The sequence below is a fragment of the Trachypithecus francoisi genome, unplaced genomic scaffold (assembly GCF_009764315.1).
Source record: "Trachypithecus francoisi isolate TF-2019V2 unplaced genomic scaffold, Tfra_2.0 Lachesis_group1, whole genome shotgun sequence".
Taxonomy (NCBI): Eukaryota; Metazoa; Chordata; class Mammalia; order Primates; family Cercopithecidae; genus Trachypithecus; species Trachypithecus francoisi.
In genome coordinates this window covers 181,943,435-181,969,843 of record NW_022681454.1, presented here as the reverse complement: position 1 = coordinate 181,969,843, position 26,409 = coordinate 181,943,435, and the positions used below count along the sequence as shown (strand labels likewise).

At 44.7% G+C, this 26,409-nt stretch overlaps 1 pseudogene; it reads left to right on the top strand.

Annotated features, from left to right (window-relative positions):
• Positions 1-14,039: 14,039 nt before the first annotated feature.
• On the top strand, positions 14,040-14,139 carry LOC117086445 (annotated as a pseudogene).
• The last annotated feature ends 12,270 nt before the right edge of the window (positions 14,140-26,409 follow it).

The window sequence follows — 26,409 nt, the reverse complement described above, 5'->3', positions numbered from 1 at the left end:
CTGGGCAACAAAAGCGAAACTCTGTCTCAAAAGAAACAATTAAAAATTAAAATTACCGGGTGTGGTGTTGCACACCTGTAATCCCAGCTACTTGGGAGGCTGAGGCAGGAGAATCACTTGAACCCAAGAGATGGAGGTTGCAGTGAGCCAAGATCCCGCCACTGCACTCCAGCTTGGGAGAGAAAGACTCCATCTCAAAGAAGAAAAAAAAAAAGTCTATAATAACACTAACTACCACCACTAGAAAAAGAGTTTGTGAACTAGCCAGCACCTCCATTCAGTGTGTTATTCCAACACAACCCCAGGAGGAGTCTTTACCAATTACCGAAATCATTAGAATAAGCCTCACAATACAGTTACAGCACATCACAGAGCCAGTATTCCAATTTGGAATAGTGAGGCTGGCATAGTCTGTCTTCAAGTCACACCAATCTGATCCATCCTGCTTCCCTCTTCTGGATAAATTGTTTTATTTTATAAGCATCATAACACAATGACCGTGTGCTATTCATTGGTGACTACAAGAATTCTTTGCATATGGCTCGATTTTTCTCTAAATGAGTTACAAATGAATAGAGGAACTATGTTATTATGGAATCATATAGTCTTACATTTAGCTGGAAGTCAAGAGATCTTATAGTCCAACTACCTTCCACAGATGCTGAAGAAAACTGAGGCTCGAATAAATTGAATTCATCCCCTGATACTTACTTACTACATAGGCCAGATTAGGACAGGAAACTGGAGCGCCTACCTCCCAGTTTTTCTATTTTGTCAACACACTATACTGAGTCTCACTTATTGACTGGTGAGTGGGTGAAAATTTCCAGTTTTCTCGATAAAATGAACATTGCCCACTTGCTGTCAGAAGGAAGTCAGACAGCTGTCACGATGGAGTGATGGTGTGACAGGTATCTGAAATCACTGGCCACATTCACTCTTGGGAAGCCAGACTTCCTTACCGTCTTTCTAAACATATTACCTGGGCTTAATTCATAGATGAAATGCATTCATAGAGCAGACCAGCCTTCCCAAAATATATGACCCAGTCGCACTACCAGACACGGCTTCGGAGATCAACAACTCAAGCAGCTTCTTCTCTGGCCTTTCTCTCCTGAGAGGGTGACGCTAGGGAGACCCCAAGAGGGTCACAGTCACAACTATCAACTATCACCCAGAGGCCATCAGGGTTGGCACATGCAGAAAACAAGGAACTTTATAGATATAGTTAGTAAGGGCTTGTTGATGAGGCAGTGGACTAGATGGGAGCTTATTTGAAAAATACATTGCTTGAAAGCCTGGTTTTAACAATAAAGTTAACCGGGCCCAGTGACTTACGCCAGTAATCCCAGCGCTTTGGAAGGCCAAGGCAGGTGGATCATCTGAGGTCAGGAATTCAAGACCAGCCTGGCCAACACAGTGAAACCGCGTCTCTACAAAAATACAAAAATTAGCTGGGCGTGGTGGCGGGTGCCTGGAATCCCAGCTACTCGGGGCTGAGGCACGAGAATCACTTGAACCCAGGAGAGAAGGCCGGCAGTTAGACACGATCACCGGGACACTCCAGCCTGGGCACTGAGCGAGATTTCAAACAAAAAAAAACTACAGCTGACCCTTGAGCAATGCAGGGGTTACAGATGCTGACCCCTCACACAGTCAAAAATTATCTTTACCTTTCCCAGAACATGACTACTAATAGGCTACTGTTGACCAAAAGCCTTATCAATAACAGAAACAGTCAATTAATATATTTTTGTGTTACATGTATTACTTTATTCTTATCAAATAAGCTAGAGAAAAGAAAATGTTATTATGAGAAAATCTATTTACTAAGTGGAAGTGGATCATCATAAAGGTCTTCACCCTTGCGGTTACCATGTTGAGTAGGCTGAGGAGGAGGAGGTGAGGGCGGGAGGGCTGGCCTTGCTGTCTCAGGGGTGGCAGAGGCCAGGCAGGTAGAGGAAGCGGAAGGCTGGGCAGGAGAGGCAGGCATTCTTGGTTTAACTTTTATTGAGAAAAATCCATGTATAAGTGTCCATGTTGAGGAGTTCAAACCCATGTTGTTCAAAGGTCATCTATACATCTGTCATTTCATACCAGTCTGGAAAAGACAGGTTACTCAGCACAGTTCAGGGAAAGTTGGGGAGTCATCTGGAGAAATAAATTCAGTTGATCTCTACCTCGCAACTTACACCAAAGTATATTCCAGGTAGATAAATACAGGATACATGTGTGTGTGCATGTTGGGGGGGAGGGGGCGTGTCTATTTTTTCCCCTCTAAATATGAATTTCTACTCATATTATTTCCTTTTTCATTGCTTTTTTCACCTTATTTATTTATATATTTCTAGGAAAGAGAATTTGCAACAGGTGTCAAACATATACTCTGAAATTAGGGAGAGGACTTCCATGAATGTAGACTTAAAATAATAGCTTTTTTTTGAGACGGAATTTTTTTTTTTTTTGAGATGGAGTCTCGCTCTGTCACCCAGGCTAGAGTGCAGTGGTGTGATCTCGGCTCACTGCAACCTCCACCTCCCGGGTTCAAGGGATTCTCCTGCCTCAGCCTCCCGAGTAGCTGGGACTACAGGTGCTTGCCACTGCACCCGGCTAATTTTTTATTTTTAGTAGAGACGGGGTCTCGAACTCCTGACCTTCTGATCCACCCACCTCGGCCTCCCAAACTGCTGGGATTACAGGCTTGAGTCCCAGCTACTTGGGAGGCTGAGGCACGAGAATCTGTTGAGCTCAGGAATTCAAGGCTGCAGTGAGCTGATTGTTACTTCATTCCAACCTGGGTGACAGAGCAAGACCCTGTCTCCAAATACACACACACACACACACACACACACACACACTCTAAATAATTTGTCAGCAGTTTTTTCAGTAAAGAAATATTGGAGAATGGAGTAGGAGCTAAGAAATGTGAGGTGTGACTTGGAGTAAGCCAATTAATGAAGCAATTTTCCTCAGCTTTAAGGATGAAATGGTCTCTGAAGATTGGTGTCAGCTGTGATATAATAAAATTTTTTAGTAGTCTGCAATTTCAATGGCAGCTTTTATTTATTTATCGAATAGATATTGCACCTCTATTATACAGACAGCAATGAGCTCAGTGCTGAAAGTGACTAAAAATTATTTCTCTTCTTTGGGAACAGAAGATATATGTGCAAAAGAAGAAGAAAAATCTACAAAACGAAAAGACATGTGCCTTGAGAGTGGTAGAATTTAAATTAATTAACTGCTTTGGCATTTTAGTGGCGGGAACATGACATTCTTGTTGGAACAATTATAAAAAACTTCTTGGAGAAATGGCATTCGACCTGGACCTTTAAGGGCTAACACGTATTTCAACTGAAGAGATAAGCTACTATGTAGGAGTGAGAAAACTAACTGAATATTTCAGAAATAAAATACGAAATCTGATTGATGGTGAGTCAAAATATTACAAACAAAAAAAAAAGTCGCAACACTCTTGTTATCTTGGAAATATTTAAAGACCCAATTCAGCTTGACAATATTTGCCTTTAACATTACGCAGCAAGACATGGAGCCAGCTGTGTGGGGAAGGGTCCGGGAACTGGAACGCACAGGTTTCCGGGGGTGCTGAACCCAGCCACTCTCAACCAGTTGCCCAGGTTGGCCACTGGGAGGCGCTCTCTAAGAGCGTCAATCTAGGTAGCTTCCCTGAGGATTTAGGGGGAGGCATTTTGTTTGTTTCAGGAGAATAAAGGTTATATTGTTCATCCCCTTGCTTTAATAAACGTTAAACGATGAAAATTTCCTTGATTCAGGCTTTCTGCTGGGTGCTTTATGTACTTGTCTCTTAAAGAGATTAAAAAAAAAAAAGGTGGAGGAGGGGGAAGTCAAAAAGAAACTGTGTAAGTTGGGGAGCCTGGGCAGGAAACTTTGAAAAGTAGTTCAAACAAACAAGACAAATAAGAATTTAAACTCTTGGTTGACATTTAGGAGTTATAGTCTAAGGCCAGGCATGGTGGCTTATGCCTGTAATCTCAGCACTTTGGGAGGCTGAGGTGGGTGGATCACCTGAGGTCAGGAGTTCGAGACCAGCCTGGCCAACATGGTGAAACCCCCATCTCTACTAAAAATACAAAATTTAGCCAAGCATGGTGGTGGGCGCCTGTATTCCCAGCTACTTGGGAGACTGAGGCAGGAGAGTCACTCGAGCTTGGAAGGCAGAGGTTGCAATGAGCTGAGATCACACCACTGCACTCCAGCCTGGGTGACAAGAGTGAGATTCCGTCTCAAAAAACAAAAAAGGAGTTAGAGTCTAACTTCTTCCCTCATTCTAATGCGGATTCTGGGGTTTGAGATTATTAGAGATGAATAATTTGAATTACTGCCATGTGTATAGGATTAATATTGGTAAAGAATAATGGCAGATTAATTTAGAAAAACCCTTGAACGCCAAGGTCACTTGTTCTGTGTCTTGCTTCTATCATATGATCCCCTTTGAGACGCCTGTCACTTAAGTCTGCAGGAATTATTAAAAATCCTTTAAGTTCTAGGTGGTGTAATACACCCAGTATATTAAGAAATAAATCATCATCCCACATTAAACTTGTATTTTATAGGGAAACAGATGCTTAAGTATATACACGTTGTTTCCTCATCTGTTTGTTTTTTGTTTTGTTGTTTTGTTTTTTTTGTTGTTGTTTGTTTTTTTTTTGTAGAGACAGAGTCTTGCTATGTTGCCCAGGCTGGCCTTGAACTCCTAGGCTCAAGAGGTCCTCCTGTCTCAGCTTCCCAAGTAGCTGGGACTATAAGTGCACACAACTTCCTTAATGAGAAAATCCACTTTTTGCTTTTCTTAGGAAAATATTTTTTTTTGAGACAGTCTCTCTGTCATCCAGGCTGGAGTGCAGTGGCGCCATCTTGGCTCACTGCAACTTCCTCCCCGCAGATTCAAGCAATTTTCTGCCTCAGCCTCCCACGTAGCTGGGATTACAGGTGCCTGCCACCACGCCCGGCTAATTTTTGTATTTTTAGTAGAAATGGGGTTTCACCATCTTGGCCAGGCTGGTCTTGAACTCCTGACCCTGTGATTCACCTGCCTCGGCCTCCCAAAGCGCTGGGATTACAAGCATGAGCCACCGCACCTGACCTGGAAATCTTAACATTTATTCATAAGACTCTACCAGTCACCCCCACTGCAAAAAATAGGATCTTTAACAGAAACATGAGACTAGTTGTTCTAATGGCAGCTGCTTCATGCCGGACACCATTCTCAACATTTTCTACACATGACCCCGTGAGGCGGACGTCAGTTCCTGCCCCATTTACAGATGAGAAAACAAACTCTAGTTATATGACTTGTCTTACATTCACGAGGGGGCTTTTTTTTTTTTTGAGACGGGGTCTCCCTTTGTTGCCCAGGTTGGAGTGTAGTGGCTCAACCTCTGCTCACCGCAACCTCTGCCTCCCAGGTTCCAGCGATTCTCCTGCCTCAGCCTCCAGAGCAGCTGGGATTACAGGCGACATGCCCGGCTAATTTTTTTTTGTTTTTAATAGAGACAGGGTTTCTCCATGTTGGTCAGGCTAGTCTCGAACTGTTGACCGTGTGATCTGCCCGCCTTGGCCTCCCAAAGTGCTGGGATTACAAGCGTGAGCCCCTGCACCCGGCCCAGAGGTGGCCTGATTTCAGAGTCCCGGCTATCAACCACAGAGCCAGGCTGGCATTTCCACAGAACGGAATGAGCCGCAAATGCAAAGCGCATGGAGTTTGGTTGGCAGCCAGACTCCTTGAGTTTTGTGACCAGAAGGAGGCTTGCTGGGCAAGGATCCTGTCAAGTGGGTCCCTGACAGTGGATGGGCTGAGGTCCCCGGATCCCTGAACTATCCAATAATAATTGGTGCTGGATGCTGCCTGGGGACACTCCTCCCACGCTCGTTGATTACTTGTAGCCACAGTTGGTGAGGCCAGAGAAGAGAGCGCTTACTTCTAGGTGAGTTTATGACAGGGCTTTCAAAAGGAGCCAGCAAGGCTGGGCACGGTGGCTCATGCCCGTAATCTGGGCATTTTGGGAGGCCGAGGCAGGCAGACCACCTGAGATCCGGTGTTTGAGACCAGCCTGATCAACATGGAGAAACCCAGTCTCTACTAAAAAATACAAAAATTAGCCGGGTATGGTGGCACGTGCCTGTCATCCCAGCTACTCGGGAGGCTGAGGCAGGAGAATCGCTTGAACCTAGGAGGCAGAGGCTGCGGTGAGCCGAGATCATGCCATTGCACTCCAGCCTGAGCAACAAGAGTGAAACTCCATCTCGAAAACAAAAACAAAAACAAAAACAAAAACGGAGTCAGTGGAGCCTCTCGAGAAAAAGCGAATTGGAGCCTTCTTTTCCACCATCTGTCTTCCTTGGATGTTGAGGTGCAAAGATGTAAGGAAATGTGTTATGCTAGGGTGCCGTAGGGTCGTAGAGAACCCTAGAAAAGAAGGATGGTTTTATGTCGAGCTGGGAGTCAGGCATGGTGGGAATTCATGGCAATAACCAAGCAGCGCGTCAGGTTCTCTGGGGAGAAGGGCTGGGAGCCTGAGCGCTGAATGCCTTCAAGGGGTTGTGAGGCGCAGGGTGGGCAAGGTTGAAACTGAGGGAATCTAAAGGAAGACTTCGGGAACATTTGAGGACAAGCAGCCCAGAAGACTGAAATTCTCACTGATGGAGCATCTGCGTCTGGGGGGACAAGGAATACTTTGTGGCCACAGCTGGGCCAGGACGCTGACCCCACATGCTTAGCACAACTTCACAGCTCTGTCTTCTAAGATAGACGCCCCGCCACGTCCCCTTTCAACTCCCCAGTCCCTTATAATAGTGACTCCCTAACTTACCTGGGCCTCTGAATCACCTGAGGAGTTACAGCCACCTGGAGCCCGAGTCCCATCTCCAGGGGTTCTGAGTAAAAAAGTGGAGCATCCTAATGAGCCTGCAACCCTCTCGGGATGGCTGTCAGCCTCACCTGGAACTTCAACTCTTGAGACCGCCCCCCACCCCAGACCTGTGGAGTCAGACGCTCTGGGGTGGGTCCCGCACTCTGCTCTATCAAGCCGTCCGGGTGATTCTGGTGTCCAGCACACAGAAGTCTGGAAGCCACAGGTTTCAGAATCAGAACTGGCTGGGCGCGGTGCCTCAGGCCTGTGATCCCAGCACTTTGGGAGGCTGAGGTGGGCGGATTACCTGAGGTCCGGAGTTTGAGACCAGCCTGGCTAACATGGGTGAAACCCTGTTTCTACTAAAAATACAAAAAATTAGCCAGTCATGGTGGCGGGAGCCTGTGATCCCAGCTACTCAGGAGGCTGAGGCAGGAGAATCGCTTGAACCCGGGAGGAAGAGGTTTCAGTGAGCCGAGATGACACCACTGCACTCCAGCATGGGCAGTGGAGTGAGACTCCGTCAAAAAAAAAAGAAAGAATCGGAATTGTTGTCACTTTTCAGGTGATTCTAACATGCAATGAAGTTACGAAGTTAAGAATCACAGCTTTCACAAATAAAACCACCTCACAAAGACTGAGTTCCCAGGGAGTTGCAGGCTGGCTCCCGGGACATGCTTTTACTCTGCCTCTTAGCAAAACTGTGTCTCCCTCCTCTCATTCCAAATGAGGGTTCCCAGCATGAATGCGGGTAGATAGTAACATTCTGAGGGAGGTCTCGAGTGGAGGGAGGAAAGTCCCAGACAACTTCTACACAGGCTAAGAATGGCAAGTGTGACTCAGAAGAGGAAGGAATGTGATCGTGAGCTGACATTAAAGGCAAATTCCTGTTGCTGCAAAAAATCAGGTCAAGATGAGTGGTTTTTATTGATTTTTCTCTTCTTAATCCTTCTCTTCCTCCCTGAAAAGTATGAAGGCTATAGCTTGGATCTACCAGATTTCAAGAAAGCTGACTTCTTCCATCTGTTCACATCGTTGGATCAAACCACTTGTAATTGCAGGTGCATGCAGGCCTTGTTGCGAGTGCCTCTGAGGAGATGGAAAGGAACGCCTGGCGATGGCACCTGTGCTCCGAGGTGTACTGTGCCATAGGGGATGATGGCTGAGATGGCAAAGCATCTGAGATGTCATGTAATGGATTTCAAGAATAGCACATGTGAGATGCACCCAAAAAGCCTGAAGGCTTGTGTTGACAGATCAGATGCTCCTGTGTGAGACTGGTGGTCTGTGTCAGCAACACAAGTCTCTCTCAAAATTCATCACTGGAAAGGTAAAAGTCATCTTCAAGGTAAGATTGTCTTCTCTGAAAAGTTCAGGCCGGGCATGGCGGCTCACACCTGTAATCCCAGCACTTTGGGAGGCCAAGACAGGCAGATCACCTGAGGTCGGGAGTTCAAGACCAGTCTGACCAACATAGAGACACCCCGTCTTTACTAAAAATACAAAATTAGCCGGGCGTGGTGGCACATTCCTGTAATCCCAGCTACTTGGGAGGCTGAGGCAGGAGAATTGCTTGAACCCGGGAGGCAGAGGTTGCAGTGAGCCAAGATAGTGCCACTGTACTACAGCCTGGGCAACAAGAGTGAAACGCTGTCTCAAAAAAAAAAAAGAAAAGAAAGAAAGAAAGAAAAAAGAATAAAAGAAAATTTCAGGGGTTCATTCTTAATCATTCTTTCCTTCTTTAAGACGTGGTGTCTTCAAAATAATTCCTATTAGCTCATTCGTTTTCTATCCCTGACCTGTCAACAATGGAGACTCAGGAGCCCCAAAAGCCCCCTTTTGACTGACAGTAATTCTAATTTTCACATTATAATTCATGCCTAAATTTAGGCTTACTTTTGACTTCATAGCTCTAGCATAGCAACCTCCAAGAGAGGATAATAGTTATCCTTTTCAGAATGAGGTCCAAGAAATCCTGAGTTTTCTACACAAGGCAACGGTCTCACAAGTGGACAACTGCCTCGGCAGAGAAAAATGAACGGGTGAGTGTGCTCGGGGCTCTTCCGAGTAAGGACGGCCGTGTGATTACGGAGGGGTCTTCAGTGAGGTCAGGGCCACAGGCTGCAACTTCTCCTTACCATGGTGTAAACACCGATTTGCCCAAATGTGGGCACCTGAACTATATAAAGGCCAGAAAATATAACAAGTTCTTGCCTCAAGGAAACTATCCTCATGGAAGAGTCAGAAAAGTCACTGGACAGTCATGATCTGGAAACTGTGGTAAAATGGCTGTAGTGGATACAAAGCACCAAAGCCAGAAACAGTTTCAAAGAAATAGTTAAGGATTCTACTCAAGTGTCACTTCTTCCACCCTAAGAGGGTTTGAAGGAACAAGAAGGCCCAGAGGGCACCATTATTATGTAGGAAGGACTGGAAGGAGGAGTAAGTCAAGCTCCTCATCAACAAAAGTTATTTGGGAGAAAATAGGCAGGGCCTTACACATCTAAAAAAAGTTTACTTAATTCCAAAGTAAATAAATATATATCCACCAAAGTGTTAAACAGAAGACTGGCAGGGAGAGAGATTATTTTTTATTTTTTATTTTTCTGACTGGCTTCAGGTTGGGATCAAAATAGTTTGCACTGTCAGAGAACTTGATAGTTGGTTGCAATTCTTAACTAAAAGCTGGGCTGGGGTAGTGGCAGTGGGATAGACAGAAGTGGAATTCAATGTTGTGTAAAGTCTTAGATATGCCAGCGCAGTGGCTGACATCTGTAATCCCAGCACTTTGGGAGGCTGAGGCAGGCAAATCAAAAGGTCAGGAGATCAAGACCATCCTGGCCAATATGGTGAAACCTTGTCTCTACTAAAAATACAAAAGTTAACCCGGCATGGTGGCGGGCACCTGTAGTCCCAGCTACTCAGGAGGCTGAGACAGGAGAATTGCTTGAACCCAGGAGGCAGAGGTAGCAGTGAGCCAAGATTGCACCACTGTGCTCCAGCCTGGGTGACAGAGCGAGACTCCATCTCAAAAAAAAAGTCTTAGATAGATAACACTTGGTAATTAACTACAGAAATACGAAGCAGATAGTCTTTCCTAGACAATACTGGTATTCCTGAACAACCAAGTGGTTGTGGTTGCCTTTGACATGGGGAGCGAGTGATGTGTATATAGGTATATGTTTCATTTTGGACACCTTGACTTTGAGATGCCCTGCACAATATCTGAATAGAGAGTTCCAGTGATGGTGTGTACATACGTGTGAGTCTGAAGATGAACAGAGGGACCTAAACTAGAGATAAAGTCCTGGCATACAGAAGGTAGCTGAAGACTAGATCACAGGTAGCTGTCCAGGAAGAAAATGTGAAATGGGGAGTCTCCATTGTCATGATTATAGAAGGCAGGTGAAACTCAAAGTTCAAATAGATCTTAAACCTCCTTGGGAATTGTCCTACGAGGACTGGAAATCAACTGTAGCGCTAAAAATAATATGTTTCTATAATGCAAAATAAAGGACTTGTTTTAGTATGACAAGAAAATCATGTTGATTCAACATGACCTTTCCCTGGCACACTGAAGTTTGGTTGTAAGTGGGAGCAGTCGAAGGCAGACAACACTAACGCAGCCAAGTGCAGCAAGCCCTCAGTGGGGCGATCTCTCTGCTGTGATGAGATCACGATGGCCATCCACGCTGCACTCTTGTCTCAGTTTGACCAGTACTCTGTCATAGAGATGCGGATTTTGCTGTTCCTATGTGCATCTTGTCCTTGGCATCCTAACTTGGCAGCCTCAACCCTTTCCCAAATTTCTTATCAAATAACTCTGACTTCCTAAAAAAGCAGTTTCAATAGTTACCCGGTATTTTTGTTTTTGTTGTTAGAAGTTTATGTGTCTTCGACTCTCCATGTGGCTTTTTTTTTAAGGGCTGTTAACATTGTGTAAGCATCTGGTTTGAGTTGTGTAGGGATTGAGTGTCCCACTCTAACTCTCATGGAAGCACTATTATTTTAATACATTATCTGGCAGAGTGGGGTGTCTTTTTGTTTGCTTTTTAGGAAAATACATTGCACGTAGCAGAAATGCCTATATATGGAAAAATGCAGTATTTCATCAAGATCAAACTCTAGATTTAAATGAAAAAGGCATTTCAGTATATTAAGAGTCAAGAAGGCCGAGCGTGGTGGCTCACACCTGTAATCCCAGCACTTTGGGAGGCTGAGGCGGGCAGATCACGAGGTCAGGAGATTGAGACCATCCTGGCTAACACGGTGAAACCCCGTCTCTACTAAAAATACAAAAAATTAGCCGGGCGTGGTGGCAGCGCCTGTAGTTCCAGCTACTCGGGAGGCTGAGGCAGGAGAATGGCGGGAACCCGGGAGGTGGAGCTTGCAGTGAGCCGAGATCGCGCCACTGCACTCCAGCCTGGGCGACAGAGCGAGACTCCATCTCAAAAAAAAAAGAGCCAAGAAAATGCAAAATCTATCGAGTGATGTGTGTATGTTACTGAGAGGGGTGTTTTGAGCTTCATGAACAGAAAGCTTGAAAGGTTGTGAGGTCACTGATGTGTGGTAAGAATTCAGTGGACCTACCAGAGCTTCTGACCAAATCCCAGTCAGCATCCTACAAACATATCTGGTCATTATGTCACTTCAAGCAGGCTGCAAAAGAAACACCAGAAAATCACACAGGAAGGGATTCATCAACATCGTCTGGTGGGAGGTTAGTTTCCTTCGTGGGTGCTGAAGAGAGGCACCCTGGGTATCTGCAGCCTTCGAGTTCATGCCCAGTGAAATGTCCAGCCCAGTGACAGTGACTCTCTAGAAGGCTAGTGCCTTTTAACTGAAAGGAGTGCCATAACCAGACTCTCCATACTTTTAGATATGTAAAAATCTATTTCGTTTTGTTTGTGAGATTTAGGAGAGCTCGGCTCTGGAAATAGCCAAGTAACTCCATTGTAAAACATACAATTGAGTTGTTGATTTAGATTTGTGATTCTAAGTTGAGGTTTAAACATATACAAAGCATTGTGATGTTTCAGAATATCAGGTTCACTATTTTTATAAGTTTGATTTATCATATGAGAATTTTGGGCTGGGTGCGGTGGCTCATGTCTGTAATCCCAGCACTTTGGGAAGCCAAGGCGAGTGGGTGTCCTGAGGTAGTGAGTTTGAGACCAGCCTGACCAACATGGTGAAACCCTGTGTCTACTAAAAATACACAAATTAGCCGGGCGTAGTGGCGGGCGCCTATAATCCCAGCTCCTCGGGAGGCTGAGGCAGAAGAATTGCTTGAACCCGGGAGGCAGAGGTTGCAGTGAGCTGAGATCATGTCACTGCATGCCAGCCTGGGTGACAAGAGCAAAACTCCATCTCAAATCAAAAAAAAAAAAAAAAAAAAGAATTTTGTGCTGAGGAAGGATATTTTTCAAGTCATGCAATTAAAGTATTTAAAAAATATTGACTACATTAATTGATAACTATAACCTGACTATATAAAATGGCCTAGCTTTGTAAACGAGACCAAGCATAAGGGTCTTTGAGTGGTAAAATTTGCTCGAATTATATAACAACTCTAAACAAACTTAAAAGTTTAAGAAAACCTATTTTGGGGTTTGCCTTTATAAATACAAACCTTCCAGGTAGTCTACGTATAAAAATACTACCCTGTGGCCCCCCTACCCTGTATATAAATTCACATATGATGTAGGAAGGTCTACTGCAGAGCCATGGGAACCATCATGTCAAACGCTAACCTTTGCAAAACCCTCAAGGTTTTGAAAGGACCAGACCAAAGGCACATCTAGAGGATAAGAAGAAACAAAGAAAAAAATTAAAAGAAAAAAAAAGAAAAAACAAATAATTTATTGTTTCATACTTGGTAATAGTTTTCCTTTTAAACCACCAATCATTTTGAAGAAGAAAGCAAGCTTTCGTTTATCTATTTGCCCAACAATGATTACCTGTAGAAGGGAACTGCAGGGATTCATGGAAGATACCTCAGGGTGAAGGGCGTCTACCCCACTTCCTGCCTTTTCGGCTTGAGCCTCCTCCAGGAAGCATTTCCAGATCTCCTTGGATAATTAAATTCCTCCACTGATAAATGAGCTCATAGTTCTTCGTACCTCTCCTTCAATGCCTTAGTGTTGCAATTTGTCTCTTGGATTAAACTGTAACTCCCTTATGTGAGTACTTTTCATACCACTGACCACGACCCGCTGGAAGAAACACAGTTTGACATGACACGGGACATGCAGCTGATGAAACCTCTTAGCTTTGCTGCGGAAAAAGTGCCCTGAATCTTTTTTTGTTTGTTTGTTTTGACGTGGAGTCTCACTGTGTTGCCAAAGCTGAGTGCAGTGGGGCAAACTCAGCTCATCGCAACCTCCACCTCCTGCTCAAAGGATTCTCCTGCTTCCTCCTCATGAGTAGGGGGGATTACAGGCACGAGCCACCATGCCCAGCTAATTTTTTAATATTTTTAGTAGAGGCAGGATTTCACTATGTTGGCCAGGCTGGTCTCAAACTCCTGACCTCAAATGACCCGCCCACCTCAGCATCCCAAAGTGCTGAGATTACAGGTGTGAACCATCACGTCTGGCCCAAATCTCTTATTTTTTTTTTAGTACTGGTCATGATTAATTCAACTGACATAGCAACCTGCAGTCTAGAAAAAGTGACCCAAGGGGAGGGGACCGTGTGTGTGTGTGTCTTTGGGTATTTTTTTTTTCTCCACACACACTGCATTCTAATATTTCTGTGCATATATATGGAGACTGGCATCAAATAGATGCTGGATAAACAAAAGGCTGGATGAGAATTTCAACTATCCATGTGTGTGCTATGTGTTGGATTTCCTTTGAAGAAGGATTTATCTCCTTGAAGTGGAAAGCCACAGATAACGATCTGCAAGTACCTATTGTTAGCCTCTGTAATACTGAGAGCGGGTACACCACTAACTTCATGGAATGAACTTCCACCACACGGATGACACAATTAACTATCAGTAGTCAAACGTGAAAACTCTCAAGAATGAGTAAGAAGTGGAGAAAAACAAAAAATTAAAGTGCAAGAATCTGTCAATACCTGCAGGAGGCTTCTCTATAGAAGATGCTCGTGCAGAATCTGGCCAAAAAAAAACGGAAACCACGCTCGCTTCAGCAGCACATATACTAAAATTGGAACGATACAGGGATTAGCATGGCCCCTGCATGAGGATGACACCCAAAGTCGTGAAGCATTCCACATTTTCTTAAAATACGAAAATTCTTAAAATAAAAATGTAAGAATACTGAAACTAGTAGCAATTTGTGCTCATTTCATCGGAAGACATTTAGTTCATTGTCTTGTGTGAACAGGTATAGAGATAAGTAGGGTGAGTTTTTGGAAAATGAATACTTTGTATCTTCTAAAGAACTTTGGTTGAGGGAAAGCGTTGCACCCTTGCAGGGGAGGGGTAACATTATTACTTTCTCATGAAAAAATCCTCACCGAGTATATTTTCTTTCTAGGTTAAATTCTGTGTCAAAGCTATTCTAGGTTTGTGTTGAGGCTATCATTTTGGTCTAATAAAATAATTTTGTGTTAGAACAGAATTCTTGATTTGCTTTCTTTTTTTTTTTTTAGATGCAGTCTCACTCTGTCGCCCAGGCTGGAGTGCAGTGGCGCTATCTCGGCTCACTGCAACCTCCACCTCCCAGGTTCAAGCAATTCTCCTGCCTCAGTCTTCCGAATAGCTGGGATTACAGGTGCCCTCCACCATGCCCAACTAATTTTTGTATTTTTAGTAGAGACGGAGTTTCGCCATGTGGACCAGGCTGGTCTCGAACTCCTGACCTCAGGTGATCTACCCGCCTCGGCCTCCCAAAATGCTGGATTACAGGCGTGAGCCACCGCGCCTGACTTGATTTGTTTTCTGAATCCAACATAAGATGTAGGCGTTCTTGAAGAATCCACTTCTAATCCTCTTTCTCTCCTTAGTCACCGAGCAGCAGTTCAGTGGAGGGTCTGCGTCAGTTGTCTATTGCATTGTAACAGGTGACCACAAACTTAGCATCCGAAAACAACACCCATGGATGAGCTTGAGGTTCTGCAAGCCAGAAATCCAGCATCCCATGCCTGGGTTCTCTGCTCAGGGTCTCATAGGTTGGACAGCATATATTCTCTTAAGTTTGGGGTCTTCTTCCACGTTCATTTACATTGTTGACAGAACTCAGTTCCTTAAAGTTATGGGAGTGGATGAAGACCCCATTTTCTTGCTGACTGTCAATGAGAGTTGCTGTCAGAGGCCACCGTCTGCCACTGTCAGATCCATGCCGTGTGTCTCTCCAGAGTCCTTCTCCCAGGCCACCGATCCCTCACATTGTGTCTTCCACACCACAAAAAACCAGGCTTTGTTAGGGGCTCATGTGAGTAGGTCAGGCCTATCCAGGGCAATCTCCCTACCTTAACGTCAATTGATTTGACCTTAATTACATCTGCAAAATCCCTCACAGAAGCAAGCAGAAATTTTTTTTTTTTTTTTTAAGATGTAGTCTCACTCTGTCACTCTGTCACCCAGGCTGGAGTGCAGTGGTGCAATCTCAGCTCACTGCAACCTCCGCCTCCTTCCAGGTTCAAGCGATTCTCCTGCCTCAGCCTCCTGAGTAGTTGGGATTATAGGCACCTACCACACCCAGCTAATTTTTGGATGTTTAGGAGAGACGGGGTTTCACCATGTTGGCCAGGATGGTCTTGATCTCTTGACCTTGTGATCGCTCGCCTCAGCCTCCCAGAGTGCTGGGATTACAGACATGAGCCACCGCTCCTGGCCAGCACCCAGATGAGTGTGTGTTTGAAAAACTGGGGGAAGGTGTATGTGTACTGGGGGGTGAGAATCTTGGGGACATTCTCATAATTCTGCCCACCACAGTGCCTCTTCTCTATCTGCTTGTATCTAAGGGATGGCTTACTTACTGAAGGTATCCAATGAGAGAAAGGAGTAAGGAAAACAAATTCTTTTCTTGGCATTACCTAAACAGAGTAACTCCATCGTTGTTGACAGGCACCATATTCCAAGATGATGAACATCCCCAAGGTGGTCTTGAGAATGCCTAAGCAGGATGGTAAGAATGGAAGAGGGAGTGTTCAGGCGAAGCCGGCCATGGTGCAGGTGAGCTGGCCTGGATTCATAGCTGTTCTATCACTGCACTGCTTAGAGCAGTCAAGAGAAAAGACCAAGGCTTACGCATACAGGATTAAAATCCAATGAACCTGTCCCTGGCACACAGGACTTAGGTAGAAATATCAGTTTCCTTCTATCCTCTCTCTTGGCAGGAACTATCAGTTTTGAGAAAACGCTTTCGGTCTGCAGGTTATATATTGCTGCTCTTCATTATTAAAGCCACAGAGTCTAGAAGGCAGAGACAGTCTGAGTCCTTCTCCAGGATTAACACTGCTCCTTCCATAGCTTTATCTCCTGTCCCTCAGCTACCTCCCCTCGCCGCCACTGCCAGAAAAACTCAGAATGATCCCATGAGTTATCCCAAACTCAGATAAATCCCATGCTCAGCCGTCTGTGTCAGGTCTTCCAGACCTTAGCTTGAGACAGTCAATGTATCCCATGTACTAGCTTGAGCTATGAGTGACATTAAAAAGCAAAGTAATGGTGGCTTAAAGAGGATGGAAGTTTATTTTCCTCATGTAATATCCGGTAGGCAGAATGAATTCAGGGACCCCCACTCTTGTTTCTTTGACACATACAGCCTCCATCCTACAGGGTATCTGATGACCCAGTTTCTATCATTATGTTTACATCGAAGTTCAAGGGGAGAAGGGTATACTCTCTCTCTTTAAGACTCTACAAAGTGACCAGGCACGGTGGCTCACGCCTGTAATTCCAGCACTCTGGGAGGCTGAGGCAGGCGGATCCCTGAGGTCAGGAGTTCGAGACCAGCCTGGCCAACATGGTGAAATCCTGTCTCTACTAAAAATGTAAAAATTAGCCCGACGTGGTGGTGGATGCCTGTAATCCCAGCTACTCGGCTCAGCCTTCCGAGTAGCTGGGATTACAGGCATGCACCACCATGCCCAGCAAATTTTGTACTTTTAGGAGAGCTGGGGTTTCTCCATATAGGTCAGGCTGGTCTTGAACTCCCCATCTCAGGTGATCCGCCCGCCTCAGCCTCCCAAAACGCTGGGATTTCAGGCGTGAGCCACCATGCCCGGCTTCCGTTTTCTTTATAAAAGATACTTCATGACTAAGAAGCACTCCATAGTTTATATCCTACCTGGTTAAATGTAAATGTTCATTACTCAGGTGGCCCTGACGTTTTCTATCTCTGTGCTGCTTCCACCCTAGTAAACCCCTCCCTTTTTCTACTTAACATTCTCTTTAACCACTTTAACAGGAGAGGCAAAAAAGCAGTGTCTCTCCAGGATTGCACCGACAATACTGATCAACGGATCCATGCTAAGCCGTCGCAGCCAGGAAATGGAGTGCAAAGTTTAGTAAAAGGACTGAGCATGCTAAGGAAATGCTCTTGTTTACATCACTACTAAGGCTACTATTTGTTGGGAACAGGCCCCCCCAAATCTGGCCATAAACTGGCCCCAAAACTGGCCATAAACAAAATCTCTGCAGCACTGTGACATGTCCACAATGGCCCTAATGCCCATGCTGGAAGGTTGTGGGTTTACGGGAATGAGGGCAAGGAACACCCGGCCCGCCCAGGGCGGAAAAATCGCTCAAAGGCATTCTTAAGCCACAAACAATAGCATGAACGATCTGTGCCTTAAGGACATGCTCCTGCTACAGTTAACTAGCCCAAACCATCCCTTTATTTCGGCCCATCCCTTTGTTTCCCATAAGGGATACTTTTAGTTAATCTTATATCTGTAGAAACAATGCTAATGACTGGCTTGCTGTTAGTAAATACGTGAGTCAATCTCTGTTGAGGCTCTCAGCTCTGAAGGCTGTGAGACCCCTGATTCCCCACTTCACACCTCTGTATTTCTGTGTGTCTTTAATTCCTCTAGCGCCGCTGGGTTAGGGTCTCCCCACCGAGCTGGTCTCGGCACTTTTGAAGGTGGATTTGGGGAAGGAATTCCTGCATTATACTTTGAGAGAAGATGGATAGTACTGATTTATTGATTTATTTTGTCTCTCAGCCATCTTTCCTCATTCATTCCAATCAGACTATGAAACTCTGTTCACAGTCGTACAACGCTGCTGTGTACCAAATTGAGTAGGTTGAATAAATTAAATCAACTGTATTCAGTTCTGCAAGACTAATACCAGGTTTTGTAAAAATATTTTGATGACATAAAATTCTCTTTTCTTTTTTTGGAGGCAGAATCTTGCTCTATCCCCCAGGCTGGAGTGCAGTGGCTCAATCTTGGCTCACTGCAACCTCTGCCTCCCAGGTTCAAGCTATTCTCCTGCCTCAGCCTCCTGAGTAGCTGGGACTACAGGCGCCCGCCACCACATCTGACTAATTTTTTGTATTTTTAGTAGAGACAGATTTCCACCATGTTGACCAGGTTGGTCTTGAACTCCTGACCTCAGGAGATCTGCCCACCTTGGCCTCCCAAAGTGCTGGAATGACAGGTATGAGCCACCATGCTTGGCCAGATTTTCTGTTTGAACTCATATTGCTGGCACAATAACCTCTGGTCAAGTTTATTTATAAAGCAGCTTTTTTCTCTGAGATCCAATCCCTTACAACATTTGATGCCAGTTGTTTTAAACAGGCCCAGGTCCTGAAGGGTATCCAAATTACCATATCCAAATTACCATATAACTGTAAAGTGTGGAGCAAGTTTTTTGACTCCGTGTTTCATGAGAGGGTAAAGATGCATATCCTCTAATGATAGTGAGCAGCATGTAGATTTTAGTATCTTTTAAAATTTTTAGTACTTATTTATTTTAGAGACAGGGTATCGCTCTGTCACCCAGGCTGGAGTGCAGTGGCACAAGCATAGCTCACTGCAGCCTCTACCTCTCTGGCTTGAGATCCTCCTGCCTCAGCCTCCCAAGTAGCTGGAACTACAAGTGGGCACCACCATGCCCAGCAATTTTAATATCTTGATGATGAGGTTTTATTATTGAAATTGACTACAATGGAATTGAAAAAAAATCTTCTTAAAAATTTATACCAGTGGCAGGGCGCAGTGGCTCAAGCCTGTAATCCCAGCACTTTGGGAGGCCGAGGCAGGCAGATCGTGAGGTCAGGAGATCGAGACCATCCTGGCCAATATGGTGAAACTCCGTGTCTATTAAAAATACAAAAATTAGCTGGGCATCGTGGTGTGCACCTGTAGTCTCAGCCACTTGGGAGGCTGAGGCAGGAGAATCACTTGAACCCGGGAGGCGGAGGCTGCAGTGAGCAGAGATCGCGCCACTGCACTCCAGGCCGGGGGGACAGAGCGAGATTCTGTTTCAAAAAAGAAAAAAAAAATCTATACCAGTGGTCTAAAAGTTTTCAGATAAACAATACGTTAATAAAAGCTGAATATATGCCTTGATATCAATGATACAGTTTACCACATTATTTATATATATATAAAACTAAACAAAAGAAACTGAAAAGGGCATCAAAGAGCTCTTTATTTCCCACATGCCAATAATTCATCTGTGCCACCTCCGTCACCACCGGCTGCAGTCTCCCTTACGGAGAGGGCCGTGCGCTTGACTTGGCTGAAAAGAGCGACTCTGGGCGAGAAGAGGAAGTGCGCTCATTCTGAGAGCAATTTCCATTCTCGTGACCACCCTCCTCGCTCCCACGTGTGTTTCATCCAGCCTCTCCTGATGCTCAGAGACTTGTGAAAGACGGTGACCCGCGGTGCAAGTGATGCTCAGGGCTCAGTGGATTGCTGCAGGTCATGGCAAGTGTGTGGCCGAGCGGGAATCAGCCCACGTGGGTCTAACTCCATCAGTGAGGCCTGATGCTTTCCTCAGCTTGTGAGCTTTGGCGAAAATCCAAAATTTGGCCGGGCGCGGTGGCTCAAGCCTGTCATCCCAGCACTTTGGGAGGTCGAGATGGGCGGATCACGAGGTCAGGAGATCGAGACCATCCTGGCTAACACCGTGAAACCCCGTCTCTACTACAAATACAAAAAACTAGCCGGGCAAGGTGGCGGGTGCCTGTATTCCCAGCTACTCAGGAGGCTGAGGCAGCAGAATGGCGTGAACCCGGGAGGTGGAGCTTGCAGTGAGCTGAGATCCGGCCACTGCACTCCAGCCTGGGCGACAGAGCGAGACTCCGTCTCAAAAAAAAAAAAAAAAGAAAAAAAGAAAATCCAAACTTTATTTGCTTGGGATTCACTGACTTCGGCTAAAGTCAGCCCGTTGCTTTTGCTCAGGGCATTCTCTCTAGTGAAAACAGAAAGGGCTTGCCCTCGTGTTGCAGCAGGTGAGATGAAGGTGACCTCTTGACTCTGTTGGAATTGTTAGGAGGATTATCTTCCTTACCAATGAGTACAAGTGAACTGAACATGTTGGGTGCAGATAAGCATGCACTGACTTACAACAACAAATGGGTAGCTGTGCTATCATGAGGGCGACCATAATGTTTGATTCTTTTTTTTTTTTTTTTTGAGACAGAGTCTTGCTCTGTCCAGGCTTGAGTGCAGTGGCCGGATCTCAGCTCACTGCAAGCTCCGCCTCCCAGGTTCACGCCATTCTCCTGCCTCAGCCTCCTGAGTAGCTGGGAATACAGGCGCCCGCCAACACTCCCAGCTAATTTTTGTATTTTTAGTAGAGACGGTGTTTCACCGTGTTGGCCAGGATGGTCTCAGTCTCTTGACCTTGCAATCCACCTGCCTCGGCCTCCCAAAGTGCTGGGATTACAGGAGTGAGCCACCACGCCTGGCCACCATAATGTTTGAATCTTAAGTGTTTGTTTGTTTGTTTGTTTTTTGACAGAGTTGTGCTCTTGTTGCCCGGGCTGGAGTGCAATGGCGCGATCTCAGCTCACTGCAACCTCCACCTCCTAGGTTCAAGTGATTCTTCTGCCTCAGCCTCCTGAGTAGCTGGGATTACAGGCATGCGCCACCACGCCCAGCTAATTTTGTATTTTTAGTAGAGATGGGGTTTCTCCATGTTGGTCAGGCTGGTCTCAAACTCCGGACCTCAGGTGATCCGCCCACCTCATCCTCCCAAAGTGCTGGGATGACAGGCGTGAGCCACTGCGCCTGGCCTGATTCTTAAGTTTTAATGCTTTCTTAAGCAAGGAAGAAGCAGTTGAATGTGACTCCTGGACCTCTTAGAGCTGCAGGAAGTCAGCCAGTGAGAGCAAAGCCCCTGCTTCTCATGGAGCAGCCTTGGAGAAAAGCAGCCAAAGCGAAGCCACGCCTTCCAGATGAGTGATAACATTGGGACCACAACCAGTGCACCCTGCCCCCCGCTGTGCCTTTCTGGAATGGGAGGACGTGGCACTCTCCTGCCACAGAATCGGTCCAAAGTAACGAATACAGCCTTGTTTGGCACCAGCCATACTCATCCCACCCAGAAGCCAAGCGTATGCCAGCCTGGCGCCAGTGGTGAAGGGAATGTGGCTAACAAATGGGAGAGTTCTGTTTTTGTCTTGTCTTGGTTTTTTGAGACCAAGTCTTGCTCTGTTGCCCAAGCTGGAGTGCAGTGGCACAATCTTGGCTCATTACAACTTCCGCCTCCTGGGTTCAAGCAATTTCTGGCTAATTTTTGTCTTTTTAGGAGAGATGAGGTTTCACCATGTTGTCTAGGCTGGTCTCGAACTCCTGACCTCAAGTGATCCACTCGTATCAGTCTCCCAAAGTGCTAGGGATACAGGCGTGAGATAGCAATTACTCATTCATAATTGTGTTTGTTCTTTGACAGTGAAAAAAAATTACATTTCGGCCGGGCGCGGTGGCTCAAGCCTGTAATCCAGCACTTTGGGAGGCCGAGACGGGTGGATCGCGAGGTCAGGAGATCGAGACCATCCTGGCTAACACGGCGAAACCCCGTCTCTACTAAAAATAGAAAAAACTAGCGGGCGAGTTGGCGGGCGCCTGTAGTCCCAGCTACTCGGGAGGCTGAGGCAGGAGAATGGCGTAAACCCGGGAGGCGGAGCTTGCAGTGAGCTGAGATCCGGCCACTGCACTCCAGCCTGGGCGACTGCGAGACTCCGTCTCAAAAAAAAAAAAAAAAAAAAAAAAAAAAAAAAAAAATTACATTTCTTCAGGATTTTTATTTTAATGAAAAGCTTTCCTATGAAAAATCTACCTACCTTAAAATGATCTGTGTTCCTTGTAATGTGATTACTGTAGCCCTATGAAAGCATCTTGTGATAAACTGTCATACAAATTTGAGGCACCTTTTTAATAAATTGTCAAGACATTTAGTTAACATTTAATGAGGACAAATAGTATAATAAGGAAATATCATGAAATTTGGCACCAGATTCAAATTCCACATCTGCACCCAGTGCTCTTGGTCAATTCCTTAATTCAGTGACTTAATCACTACATCATCTACTTTATCAGCTGTAGATGTGCCTCACAGGGTTGTGGGGCATGTAACAGTATATAAGAGTTTAGCACACTTTTTTGTAAGGTTTTTAGAATTATCTTAAAATATTGACTCTTCTAGAATTAATAATTTAATAAATATTTGTTTAATAGTAAAACAGGCTTTAATAAGTATTTAAGTATTTAGTAAGTATTTAATACTCTAAAATAGGCTTTAAGAGACTTCAAAACCTGACAATATGCTTGATGTTTATTTTCCATTTGATTCAAAGATTACAAAGTCTTCTTGTCAAAATGAGTAAGCTCAAGAGTTATGAGAGCTCAGGGGATGGTGAGAATAAACGACAGAGTATCTGACAAGTATGTGTGAGTATCTTCATAGATGTTGGCTGTACCCAGGCTTAGAAGAGAAAGGAAGATTGGATTAGAAAAATAAGAGAAGAAAAGGAGGATGGACTGGCTGAGGAGGGGAGGGGTGCACAGGAATAAATGTGGTCTACCTGAAGAAAACTGGGGAATTAGGTTTTGGAAAAGAGATTGGGTGTAGGTAATCATTTGAGATAAGAGAAAGGGTGTATGGCCGGGCGCGGTGGCCAGAACTTTGGGAGACCAAGGAGAGTGGATCAACTGAGGTCAAGAGTTTGGGACCAGTCTGGCCAACATGGTGAAACCCCGTCTCCACTAAAAATACACAAATTAGCCGGGTGAGGTGGTGCGCCTATAATCCAGCTATTTGGGAGGCTGAGAAAATTGCTTGAACGTTGGAGGCGGAGGCTGCAGTGAGCCGAGATCGTGCCACTGCACTCCAGCCTAGGCAACAGACTGAGACCCCCGTCTAAAAAAGAAAGAAAGAAAAAAGAAAAAGAGAAACGGTGTACTTGAGACTCCATAAGGCAGAACCAGGTTCTGAAAGATCAGATAAGCCAAGGAGAAGAATTCTCATTATCCTGTCAGCAGTATTAAAAAAAAAAAAAAACAAAAAAACTCACTGGTTTGATTAGCAGGGGATTGATTGACTGATGCAATAAAAACCCTCGGGGACAAAACTATAAAACTTAGAAAGCTGTGAAGAGTTCCTCCTCAGTGAGGCCAAATATCAAATATGAATTGCCTGGACTTGTTCCCTGACCTCCCATCTGTGACAGATTCCTTAGGCAGTTATCCCTACTCTTGGTTTTTCTTTCCACAGATAATGGAATGAACACTTCCTCCAGCAAACGTTCTAGAAACTAACAGGTCAGGCATTCTTTTCTGCTAAGGAACAAACACATTCTTGAGTATTAGCTTGAAGGCTGCTTTCCTGTGAAATTGTCAATATACACCAGATTCATTAAGAAAAAAACCCCAAACCTTAAGGAGCTAGAGGTGTTAGGCACTGCACAGGGCATTGGAGATAAAACAAGATATTTATCCAACCAAGGTCAGGGCGATTAAGCATTTTCTGGTAGTTCATTAAAAATGGAAATTACAGGCCCCAGCCTAGATTTTTGGAATCAGAGACCCTGTGAAGAGCCTTGAGTTTTAATAAACTCAGGTGGTTCTAATGCTTAATGAGCGTTTGTTAAGCATTGTACTAGATTAATTGTGTGAATATGATAAGAAACTTCACAGATGCCTTCCTGATGGTGTGAGGGCGGGGCTGAGGGAGGAACTGAACTGATAAAATCTCGTCAGTCTCCACTGTTCCAGCTTTTTCCCTAAAGGAAATACCTTGGTCGGGCGTGGTGACTCATTCCTGTAATACCAGCAGTTTGGGAGGCTGAGGCAGGCAGATTGCTTGAGCCCAGGAGTTCAAGACCAGCCTGGGAAACACACTGAAACCCCGTCTCTACAAAAAGTACAAAAATTTGCCGGGTGTGGTCGTGCAGCGTCTGTAATCCCAGCTACTCAGGAGGCCAAGGTGGGAAAATCACTTGAGCCTGGGAGCTCGAGGCTATGGTGAGCTGAGATCGCGCCACTGCATTCCAGCCTGGGCGACAGAGCAAGACCCTGTCTCAAAACCAAAAAAAAAAAAAAAAAGGAAATACCCAGGATTGCTACAAAGAAAGTAAGTTGAGATTTCCTCTGTAGATCATTGTCTTAATAATTGTTTCATTAGATTTCTAAACCTGATCTTAGAATCTGTGTATCTGTGTTATCGGGAAAAAGCCTGAAGAAAAAAAATTAGGAAAAACAAAATAAGGGTAGACAACATGCTGGGGACTTAACTCGTCAATTTTCCTTTGTTGTTCCTGTAAAAATATTTAGTCTCTGTCCCTCTTATTACACCTTCAATTTTTACTAGTTTGACATAAAATATCTTTTAAAATATTTATTGTGCATGGAGTATGTCAGATGTAGACACAGGACATCTAAAGGACTTAGTTTCTTATGGATGGAGAGTGACCCACAAGTGAATGTGTTCCTAGAAAGAAAATCACTTAGCTACAAAGAAAATAAAATAAGGACATGAGTAGTAGGAAGGTATTTCAAATTGAATAGTGATGGAAAGGTCTCTCTTGGGAAGACATTTGAGCCGAGAACTGAAGAGAAGTAAGAAGAGGCAGCCAGAATTGCAAAAATATCAAAGAAGAGCTTTGTTGGCCATGGAAGTGGGAAGGGCTGTGATGAATCTGAGGCAACTGGAATTGACAGTGATGGGGAAAGCTATAGTGAAATCAGCTGAAGGCAGGAGGCCAGATTTTATAGGACTGGGATAGCCACTTGGATCCTACTCTAAATGCCACAGAAAGTGACCAGAAACCTGCTCCCTTGGTTTTGGTTTTAAAACAGTATTCTGGTGGTTGAGCAGAGAGGAGTTGGAGATGGGCGAGGAGGGCAAGACAGAATATAAATTTGGAAAACAATAGTTGAGTTGGTGAAAGGAAGGCTTAACCTGTGGCTCTAAAGGAATGGGTTTGGGGGAAGAGAGCCATTGGGTTGAGATCCAGAGCGGCTTTAGATATGTTAATTTTGGGTGCTCCTTATACATTCTATTGCAAATACGTTGAGAATTGGGCAGGAGATTGAAATCAGAGAGTGGAACTTAAATCTTCAAAAACGAGTAAGATTACCTAGGGAGAGACCAGGACTGGGAGACCAGAACTCAACCTTGAAGCACCCCAAGATTGAGAGGTTCAGAGGATGTGGGACCAGAAAAGGCCACAGAGAACAAGACCAGTCAAATTAGAGGAATGTCAGCTGCAGACTGATGAGAGAAGAAAACATTCTAGGAAGAAGGGCGTGGTCAGCTATGTTAACTGCTGCTGGGAGCTCAAGGAAAAATTTGAATTGGTGAATTTCTTTGTTTGGTGACTCAGTGGGGTCATCTGGGACAAGTTCAGGGACCTAAGACGCGGGAAACCAGCAGGGATTTCAAAGACCTAAGCAGAACAAAGGATGAAAGCATATTCAAAGACAAGTAAGGAGAAAGTATTTGCAACTCATATAATATACAGGAACTTGAATCTATAACTATCTCTTAAAATTGATCCCTCCCCCCAAAAAGGCCAAACCTGATGGAATAAACTGAGAAATAGGCTTGAACGTAAGAGTTGGCAGCAAAATAAATGAAAATGATTTCTTAGCATATGAAAATAAAAGGCTTAGACATATTAATAATAGAACAGATGGAAGTTGAAAATATATGAATATACTATTTCTCACCCAGCCAGTGGGCAGTGATCCAAAAGTTTAACATCTTTTTAATTTGTTGCTTGGAGTGCAAAATTGTACAACTTTTGTGCTTGGGAAACTGACAAAACATGTCAAAATTATGGATGCATTCATTCACAGTCCCATTTGTGGGGGATATGCCTTTTCAGGCCAAGATTCTCAACTTTTTGGAATCACTACTCCTTTGCACTCATTATTGACGAAAGTCCTAATAAGCTTTTGTTTATGATCGTTAGTATCTATCTTTACGGTATTAGAAATTTAAAACTGCATTTTATAATTATTCATTTAAAGTAATACAAAACAAGCCAAGCACGGTGGCTCACCTGTAATCCCAGCATTTTGGGAGGCGTAGGAGGGCGGATCACCTGAGGTTGGGAGTTCGAGACCAGTGTGGCCA